At 43.8% G+C, this 10,802-nt stretch overlaps 1 protein-coding gene across 3 annotated transcripts in view; it reads left to right on the top strand.

Moving 5' to 3' along the window:
• Rarb (retinoic acid receptor beta) overlaps positions 1-10,802 on the top strand; it is a 347,580-nt gene that overhangs the window by 20,716 nt on the left and 316,062 nt on the right. The window lies entirely within an intron of this gene.

Here is a 10,802-nt window from a genome sequence, read left to right on the forward strand (position 1 = left end):
AATTAAAACTGTTCGGCCTAATGGCTCAGGCTTCTTGCTAGCTAGATCCTACACTTAAATTAACCCATAATTCTTATTTATGTTTAGCCACATGTCTTGGTACCTTTTCCCAGTTCTGCCTTCACATCTTGCTTCCTCTGTGTCTGGCTGGGGACTCCTGACTCAGCCTTCCTGTTCCCAGAATTCTCCTCTCTCTTTGTCCTGCCTATACTTCCTGCCTGGCTACTGGCCAGTTAGCACTTTATTTATTAACCAATCAGAGCAACACATTCATAGCATACAGAGTAATATCCATAGCAATATACTTGCTAAGGTGTGCTATCAAAATAAAATACAATAATTCATACAAAGGATAAATGGCTGTATGGCTTGCTTTCTTCTACCTCCCATGAATATTTTATTTTGACTGAAACAGAAGTTTTAGCAAGAAGTCTTAAATGTATCTCTAAAAGTATGTATGGAACATAGGTCAGTGATCAAGTGTCACAGACTATTTTTTTTTTTTTTTTTTTTTTTTTTTTGGTTTTTCGAGACAGGGTTTCTCTGTGTAGCTTTGCGCCTTTCCTGGGACTCACTTGGTAGTCCAGGCTGGCCTTGAACTCACAGAGATCCACCTGGCTCTGCCTCCCGAGTGCTGGGATTAAAGGCGTGCGCCACCACCGCCCGGCAACACAGACTATTTCTTAATACAACTGTTTTCATAACACCATCGAAACTCATCATAATAATTGATACCTACCCTTTCTTTAGTTTTGAGATGAAAACAGCTTTTCCTGTTGCCCTGTATGTGGTTTTGTATTTGGCACCTGCTAACTCTAAGTCAACTCAGAGCTACACCTGGGGTCTTATATACTTGGTTTCCAACACTAATTTCTAGAGTTGATTATAGAGATTCATGGGTTAAGGAAACAGAGTCCTAAGAAAATTGGCTGGTAGATCCCAGCAGTCACAAGCCAACAGTGCTTTAGTGTGTGTGGTGTTAAGAACTCGGCCTTTGCTCTACATGTCATGACAACTCATCATGTCCACGTCTATAGTTACCTGGTCATAAGCTGGTCTGCTGCAGGTGGCGATTCCTGTTGATCTGTTTGGGTTTTATTTGGTAGATGGTTAGCTCTCAGCTGTCTCTACCTTCTATTAAGCACCCCAACTTCTGCTGACCATTCTCCTACTCTTTATTTCTTCTTTTTTCCCTGTTTATTCAAGACAGAGTTTGTCTGTATAACTCTGGCTGTCCTGGGATGAGCTCTGTAGGCTTGGCTGGCCTCGAACTCAAAGATCCATCTGCTTCTGCCTCCTGAGTGCTGGGATTAAAGTAGTATGCCACCACTGCCCAGATTCTTGGTTCTTTGTTTTGTTTTGTTGTTGTTGTTTTTATTTGATTGAATGTGTGCTTGATTGGTTGGTTTTAGCACCATTGTGGCTTAGAGGGAGATACTCCTGCCTCAGCCTCTCCCCCACCCTGTTGAGATTCCTGGTGTGTAATGTGCATGTGCAGGGTCCGTGAGACTCCTGATGTGCACCACCCCTTCCAGCTTCCATTCTGCTTTCAAAACTATGTTTTGAAGAGTCCATGTGTGAGCTGCATTGTGTGATAGTTTTTTTTTGTTTTTATTTTTGTTTTTTTTTTTGTTTTTTTTTGTGCTGGGCTCATCTCTGTTCACAATATCCTGTAGTTCATCTGTGCTGCCACAAATGGCAGGATCCTGTTTTGTTACAGCTGAAGAACATCCATGGCCTTCTGCATATTCTTCTTTAATCTGTTGGTGGACATCTAGGTGTCCTGCATCTCACCTTTTGGGAATGTGGCAGTGGTGCAGCACAGGCATCTTTAGGATGCACTGACTCCGTTGCTTGGGTAGACATTCAGTAGTGGTATTACCGACTCACAGCATGACTCTACTTTAGTTTCCTGAGGAATTCCCAGTGTTCAGCAGTAGCTGATTTAATTTACATACCCACCAGCTGTGTCTAAGAGTCCCTGCTCCCACAGCATCATCAGCACTTGCTATCTTCAATTGTGGTGACAGCCACTCTGACTGGAGTCGTGTGGCATCTCACTGTAGTTTGGTTAGCATTTCCCTGGTGGTTAATGATACTGAGTTCCTTTTCATAGACCAGCTGATCATCTGTGTGTCTTCTTTTGAGAGTCATGGTTCTCTTTTTTGCTCAGTTTTAATTTGCTTTATTTGGAAAAACTTTTCTATCCAACAGTTCGGATTCCCTATATCCTTTTATAGGACCTGCTGTCATATATCTGTTAGGACATTTGGCTGGTACAATTGTGTAGTAGTAAATAAGTGTCACAAATACATCTTTAAGGATATTATATGGTACCTTTCATTAGCAACAAGTTAATGTCCCAACAGACCTTCACTTGGGAGGCAGACTTCAGCAGTAACATTCTATGAAATTGCCTCCCATAGGCGACTTTACATCTCCACTCTGTTCTCTGTTTCCTTCCCCTTCTAGAAACTCTTAGTTTTGTCTCATTTTGTCTTTGTTGCAGTGTGTGAGGGTGGGGTTGGGGTGGTGGTTGTGTGCTTATGTATATGAAATATCCCCTCATGTTCTTTTCTAAAAGTCTCAGACTCTCATGTCTTACATTAAGACTTTACTAAGCTGGCTTTTGTATGATGGGAGAGGTAAAGGGTTCATCTAATTTTTCTGCGTGTGGACATGTAGCTTTCTTAGCATCACCTATTACAGGGCCTATCCTTCCCAGTGTACCCTTGGCTTCTCTGTTGAAGTCAGCTGCTATCAGTGTGGTCTGCTCTCTGGGCTCCATTCACTCATGTGCATCTACTTTGTTCTTTGTGGGAGAGTCTGCTTATTGTAGTTACTAGAATACATAGCAGTAAACGGGATGGTAGAGTTCAAAATGAAGCCATAGGGCATTAATGAAATAGAGAAGACACAAATAAATAGAAAGATGTTCTTTGTTCATGGATTAAGAGAATTCCTTTAAATGTTACACTACCCACAGTAATGGCCAGTTGAGTCCCTATCAGAATACCAATAACATCCTTCACAGAGACAGAGATACAGCAAAGTTTGCATTGGAACTATAAAAGACCCAGTGTAGCCAAAGCCATCTCAGAGCCGAAGACACTGCACTGTGGGATGCCATGGTAAGGCAATGCAATATTTCTTAATATGATTCAAAACTTAGCAGGAACATATAGATTTGGCCTAGTAACCCTCAATATTATATTCAAATTCTGATTTTATTCCAGAAACCCATTCAAATTTTATTCCTATTAAAACACTCCCATCTTTATTGGATTTTAAAGAATTTTCTTATCATCTTATGAAGCCCAGTGAGTTTAAAATGCTTTTTATTAAATAAGGGTGCATTGAAATTTTAACTCAATTCAGTTCAATGGATCATATCTTACTGCTGACATGTTGGAAAATTATAGCTTCATTCTTAGGGGAAAAAAGTATTAAGTCTAAATTAAGTTATATGCAGAAATTTTATGGATCTAATCACAGATTAGAAGGAAAACCATAGTGTTTTGATAAAATATTGGTAGTAATGGACTATCAAAATGTAAAGATTCTCTGTAGGGTACCCAGAGCTGAATCTGTATCTGAAGTCTGTGGAAGCTGTTGAGAATCAGTGTTCTGACCATTTCAAATCAGTTACTTAGTTACTAAGCAAAGGTAAATGGGGCTTGTGGGGCAGTTTTGTGGGTCTAGTTCCTTTGTTCTTCTGTGGTCTCAAGTTATTTAATAACTCTTCACAGTGCTCAATATTGCTTGTACAATAAGATTATCGGGTGAACAGCTGAGAGAATCATTTTGCATCAGTGACTGGGAGAGCATTTCTTCATATTACCTGCCTTCTAAGTGAGACATTCTTAAGCCTTGCTACTATTCTGTCCCTCAAGGAGCAGGAGGGGATATCCCAGGCAAGGAAGGAAATGCAAGGATCCAGGGCACAACAGATAGTTCCTTAGTAAAGGTTCCCCTGACACACACTGGGAGTCTAGAGTGGAGGTGTGCATGTGAGGATATGGGAGAAGCTACAGATGGAGAGCGGGGAAGTGAGACAGGAAGGAGACAGCATTAAAGGGAGCATTGCACAGCTGCCATGGGGGTGCCTGGTGCCCGATCCCACAGGAGCAGGCAGAGACCCTGCATGGATGAGTACTGAAGAGATGGGCTGGCTGTCACTGAGCCATAGAAGCTCATGGTTGCTGCTCTTTAGACAATCAGAGAAGCAGTGTCATCAGATCAAAGATGGACACAGTGGAAACATCTGTAAAGATGGACAGCAGATACCTACCCTGGAGCTGTTACAGGGACTGTAAGTACTCTCCAGTTATCTCCTCTATCCATCACCCAGGTGTACACAGGGTGTGGAGTGTGGCTCAGCTCCATTTGAGTGAACCCTCCCCATGGGCTCTTTGACCAACATAAAACCTGTCTGGAATTTAAATGGCTAGCCTCCTTTATTTATTAAGTTGGCGTTTATAAGGTGTCTTTGGGTGAACTTTGTATTTCTATAGTTGGTCTGTTGCTCGCTTGTATTTCTTCCAACTCTTTCAGAATATCTTCACCATTCGAGTCAAAGAAGAGATAAATCACTACGCATGTGCAGGAAGCACATCCAGCCAGGACCTGGACTTGTTTCTCCTCCTCCTTTTAGCATTCTCACAGACTCTGGAAAAGGCAGCATGCTAAGCAGAGATGCAGCCGTCCACCTTGAGGAGTGGTGCTTGCAAGCAAAGCCACAGAATGCTTCCCCGTAACTGTCTGCTTGCATTTCCGTGCTGTGAGAACGTTCAGGAGAACTTGCCATTGCCTGCTTCTCTTTTGCTGCTTCATTGAAAACTCTAAAGGGCTGAGAATTTTTGTTTGCTTTATATCTCAATGCAGTGGTATTTGCTCCACCCATGACCTTGGCCTATAGGGCCCAAAGGAGGCGGTGCTTCTTGCCGTTGTATGTGACCTCTTAAAAGGAAAGAAGAGAGGGGTCATGCGGTCCCTTCTTCCTCTTAATTATCTATTTTTTTTTATCCTGGTGTGATTGGACTCCGGACAGCCTGGGAATAGAATTCGGGTCCTCTGGAACACCAGTGAGTGCTCTTAACAGCTGAGCAATCTCTCTCCTCCTCAGCCTCCTCACGTGCTCAGAGCAGCACTGAGGTTCTTGGTAAGCACTGATTGAGTTAATAGAGGAACACAGTCTAGGCTTCCAGGGGTAACATGTTGCTTAGATTATACCCTAAGGACCTTGTTTCCATCAGAGGAGATGAGTTGTGTCTTCACATCCTGAAACTGCGTTATTGGAGTATCAGAAAGCATTCCCTTCTCGGGTGATGACAGCGATATGCTGATGGCTGTCTTCAGGCCCTGATTCGATGAACTGTTGCCACTGACGTCTCAGGATATCTGCTCCAACTCTGCATTTGTTCTCTATATTTAGAAACCATACCATCTGACTTTCCGTGTTGCTTTAGTCTGGGGTCACACATCATGTCTACACAGCCCCCCTGTGCCCAAAGGTTTGCATAGGACAGCAGAGGACCCACAGATAGATTTGTGAATACTGAGGTAGACTCAGAACTGTTCAGAACTGTGGTACTGAGGATGCATCCCAGCCTTTAACAGTGTGGAACTGGACCTGACTTCTGCTAGGCATACCATGCACCTCTGGGTAGAGCAATCCTGGGGTTTTACTTCTCCTCTCCATTCCCAGCTCCCCCACCCCTCCATATACCTTCGACTTCAGTCTTCTAGTGTATCTTACTCAGACTAACTGGAGATGATGTGAGGCACATCACTCTTCTACTGGGCAGTTCAGCAGCCTTTATTCTGCACTCTGGAACTTAGATAAGGACAATTTGGTCCTCTCCCTCACGATATAGAACCATAGTCTACATCTTATCAATTGTTTCTCGTTTACCTCCTAAGCTGGTCCTATGCTATGGAGATAAGATTTTAGAGCAGGGTAGGCAATCTCTCAAATTTTCATGTTCAGCCAAAAATAGCAGAATTTGATATTAGCTGGCAAGGGTGAGGAAGAAGGCTGAGAGCAGCTTCTCCTTTATGCCTAAGCCATGTTTGCTACTTCTAAAGGTAAAAGTCCTGAGACTCTGCCTCTACCTCTCCCAGTGCACCAGCTCTGTGTCAGGCACACAGAATAATAACATCTGATGGCCACGGGACCATCTTGACCCAGGTCATCACACGACAGAATCTGGCCCACCGCCTGCTCAGGAAGTGATATTACCCTGGAGTACAGCCATGCCATGTGCCCCTATCTGGTCTGAGGCTGTTTCCTCTTTGAGGTCAGAAGCTGCAGTCAATTTCATTGGACCCTGGGAGCCCTATGTAACTGGCCTTTTATAGAAACAAATAAACAACAAAACCACTTGCTGGCTTTTCCTGGAGATCCATCAGAGAAAGATCCTGCAGCATGACTTTTAATGATGGAAAAGAATTGTTCTAATACAGGTTGTGAGTAACAGTGTGACTTTGGGTAAAGGACCTTTCTGTGCCTCAGTTTCTCTACCTTGTTACCATAGAGACAAAGCCTATTTCATGTCACTATAAAGATTAACTTGGTAAAGAGCTTCAAGGCATAGGGCATGGGCTCCTTCATCTGTTTATTGATTTTGATTGATCCTGAGACTGTCATCCTGCCACCAAGGCCCACAACATGACACTTGACTGTATTTCAGAGTTGTGGGAACGTGAACACAGGGCAGAAGGAGAGAATAATTCAAAAAGTTGTCCTCTGACTTCCACATGAGCATCATGACATCCATGCCCTTGCCACCTTAAATAACAGTAAATAAATAAATGAAAAACATTTAAAAAGTAAAAGGAAATAGGAGTAGGCACTGGGCTAGATTTGACCCACCATTCATCATTTGTAAGGTCACAGTTTAAATGCCTACCAATAGTGCTTTCTTTTCTTCTCTCTCCACGACTCTTCAGCCGCTCTCCAAAAGCTTCTCCCCCCACTTAAAACACTCTTCCTTGCCGAGACCACAAGGCCTATCTGAAGGAAGCAGAAAGAGTTTGGTATGTTAACCTTCAATTTGTTGCCTCAGACCTCTGTTTTGTTCATTGGGTTGCCAGGGGCAGTGAGTAATGCCATTTTTGTGTTGAAGTGACTGTGTCAACCAATAATAGACAAGCATACCCAGTGACAACTTAGTGTTAAAAAAATCCAAATCTCGCCGGGCGGTGGTGGCGCATGCCTTTAATCCCAGCACTCGGGAGGCAGAGCCAGGCGAATCTCTGTGAGTTCGAGGCCAGCCTGGGCTACCAAGTGAGTCGCAGGAAAAGGCGCAAAACTACACAGAGAAACCCTGTCTCGAAAAATCAAAAAAAAAATCCAAATCTCATTTCTTGTGTTCATAATTCTAGAATGAAACTATAAGGATAGTGGGAAACTTAAAAAAATAAGTGTAGTTCAGAAATCAATCGAACAATGCCAACTATTCATGGCATTTACAGCTCTGTCAATGAGCTACATTACACAGGAGAAGAGAACATGGCCTGTTAGATGGAGACTGAGTGCTGTCCAGGTCACTGTGTCCCTGAGTCTTTAGATCACCTGTCAGATCAGAGCAGATATTGGTGCAACAGCCATGAATGTGCCAATTGTTTTATTTCCCACATTTGATTGTGAACCTGAAAGAAAATACATTAAAATCTCAAGACTTCGAGCTGGCAGTGCATTTCCCCCTGAACTGAAAGACCGGAGCACTTTGACTAGGAAAACTCAGAGTAAAACTGTGCAGGGTGAGAAACGAAAATAGGCTAAGTTACCTCCTTGGAAAACTAAGCTAGACCCCAGAAAGAAGTTAGGGGTGTTGCTAAGTGTCCAGATGTCAGACACTGTCCTTGACTCACACATGAACCTGTCCATGGGCCTCAGAGTTCATAGGGTCTTCATTTAAATACCACCCCGTTGCATAATTTGCTCACTGCAGCTTTTAACTTAATTGAAGCTTCATATATAGAGTATAATAGATAGTGTGTGATATGTATTATATATCACTACAGTGAGAAGAGCCAGCTGAATAGTTAGCTGTCTATCCAGTCCCCAGGTCACTGACAGTGCAGGGATGCACTGCTCCTGCTGTTCCTTCACTGTTCCTGGGAGTCTCAGGCTGATCCTCTGGAGTCTGACTTCCTTAGCCCATTAACCTTTGTGGGGTTCATCCATATTGTCACAGGCTCTCTGCTCTGCCTTTTGTTCTTGTCCTAGGGCATCCTATGTATGAAGACATTTTTCAAATCTTTATCCATTCTACTGTTAAGAGGCATTGGGGAACTAGTTTCCAGTGTAGGGATGTTAACGAAAGACTTTCATGAGCAGCTTAGTATTGGTCTTGGGGCAACCCACATATCCAAACATACATGTGCATGATCATATATGCCCTTGCCCAGTGAAATTGAGAATCACATGGTATATGTCAGCTTTAGAGATTTCCACCCATTTCTTGAGCCAACATCAGTTCTAAACCACCAGGCTGAAGGCATGCCTGCTAAGGGAAGCCTACCTACCAAGAATACAGCCATAGGAGCCAGAATAACATTGTAGCCATGGCCACATTATGGCCCAGCAGCAATGGCAGATGGTAACTATGATAACTTTGATTCACCAAGAATGTTAGTCCTTAGTCATCCTATTTATAGTGGCAGGGAGGAAGAGGAGGACTTCATCATGTGACAATTCAGCAGCAGAAGCTTTTCTCACTGAGAGAAGTCATTTCTGTAGACTCTTCCTTGCCCAGCATGGTTCACTCTCCACTCTGAATTAAGTCAATGGGTTTGTGGCAGGTTTCATGTTTCACGTTCACTAGTCACAGTATAGAGACACCAGTAAAAACTGAGTTGTTAAGAAGACAGGAGAACCAACTTACCAAATGTAGAACATTCTCCAGAAGGGCTGCAAAGCTGAAAATACTGATTGTAATTCCAGTCAGGATGGAGGTCTTGACAGCTGGAGGTTAGGTTGGGTGGGAGGCTTGAGGTCTCCTAGCCAAGCTGAGTTCAGAAGTTCAGTCTGCTCCCAGAGGTCTGTGCCATCCCCCACTTCAGCCAGCCCTCCTTCTCGCTCTCCTGTCATTTGGCTGGAAGTTATTAGTGACAGCCAAGAAGCGCTGTCCTAGAGAGAGTGAGTGGAGATGACCCCAACGTGTATGGCAGATGAGATGTGTGGAAGTTGCTCCCATCAGTGAGTATCTTGCTGATGTTAACAGTGAGTTCTTACAGTAAGTGTCCCTGTGGGTGTACACAGAGAGACCATATCAGCAGTGGCCGGCAATAATAACTTCTTTATTTCATTTACACTAGTATATAAGTAGGTGTGAATTTGAATATAAATTCTTGACATATGAGTTCGTATGCATAAGTCTTCCACGTTCTTTATATTGAATTTGTATGACTACAGAACCAGTTTTCCTGCTGAAAGAATCCATTTGAGAAAAGCCAGAGCTAGTACAGAGATGGCCTGGGCTATGTAGCTCCCCAGGAGATGCAGGATTCGAGAGTTCAGAGTGTCTTTATAGACATTGTGATTCTTCACAGCATCCCTGTGGTGACAGCCATTTCCCATACAAAACAGGCTGCACCGCATATAGATAGCAACACTAGCTCTCTGACCTAGGCCTTCACACATGGCATCTCAGGCTCCTTCACTCATCATTCCCCAGGCAGGGTAGAACCCACAGGCTCTTTTGTAGCATCTGGAACCACACTCAGCAGGAGTGACTGAGTAATGAGAGAATGGTGACAATTGGTAGAAACACACACACCTCTTAAATGGGGCCACAATTTTGCCCAAGTCAATAAAGATCGCAGCTAGGCTAGCCATCTGCGCTTCATCTCAGTGGGGCTCTCCACTCAGAATTACCAGGGTCAGGTTTCGGGATTCCATTTGTTTCCATTAGTTTGGACAGAAGCCTAGATATCAATATGCTTGAAACATCTCCCAGATGGTTCTGCAGGAGAGCTGAGGAGCAAGAGTGAGCTAAATGTCTCTGTGCATGCCTTCTGGCATATGGCCTATGCATAGGGACGAGTGGAAGAGAGCTCCTATGTGTGTGTACAGAAGAGCCCCAGCATACAGTGGTCCATTATTACCCAGGTAGGTATCACCAAGGCAGGAGCGCTGTGGGGTCAGAACACTATGGAAGGTCAGCCATAGGAAAAAGATCTAGGGAGCCTTGTGGGTCCATCAGGCGACTTTTCACTCTGTGGATGAGATTTGGAATGAAGAGAGGTTGTTGTTACACTATCCAAGGTGGGAATAATAAGAGGCCTCTGTGCTTTAGATGGAGCAAGAGGACTGTATTCTGGGATGCTCAACAAGGGAAGGACTTGTGATGTAGAAAATGGTGCCCTTGTCAGGCATGGCGCCACAAGTCTCACATTCCACTACCTGCCATTGCAAAGTAAGAGTGTTAGCTGTAGGCTAGCCTGGCTACACAGTAAAACCCCAATTCAGGGAAAATGAAACAGAGGGGGAAAGCAGGTGTATTTGGGCATCAGCCTATAGCCTTTGCTTAGCCAGAGTCAAACTGCTCCTTTATTATGACAGGACCATAGGATATTCATCTTAAATAAACCAGGTTTTGAAAGAAATTCTCCCATAAAGCGCACTTCACACCAGGAGACAGGCCTAACTCACTCAGGACCCTAAACGTAGAGATGTGCGGTGAGCCCGGGAAGGATCAGCTGCATACATGCTCTCATTAACCTACATGTGAAACGTCATACCCGCCACACGACAGCAGCTGTGCTCTCCAGATGCCTAGGAGCCCTACTGTCCC

The sequence above is a fragment of the Peromyscus maniculatus genome, chromosome 9 (genome assembly GCF_049852395.1).
Source record: "Peromyscus maniculatus bairdii isolate BWxNUB_F1_BW_parent chromosome 9, HU_Pman_BW_mat_3.1, whole genome shotgun sequence".
Classification (NCBI taxonomy): Eukaryota; Metazoa; Chordata; class Mammalia; order Rodentia; family Cricetidae; genus Peromyscus; species Peromyscus maniculatus.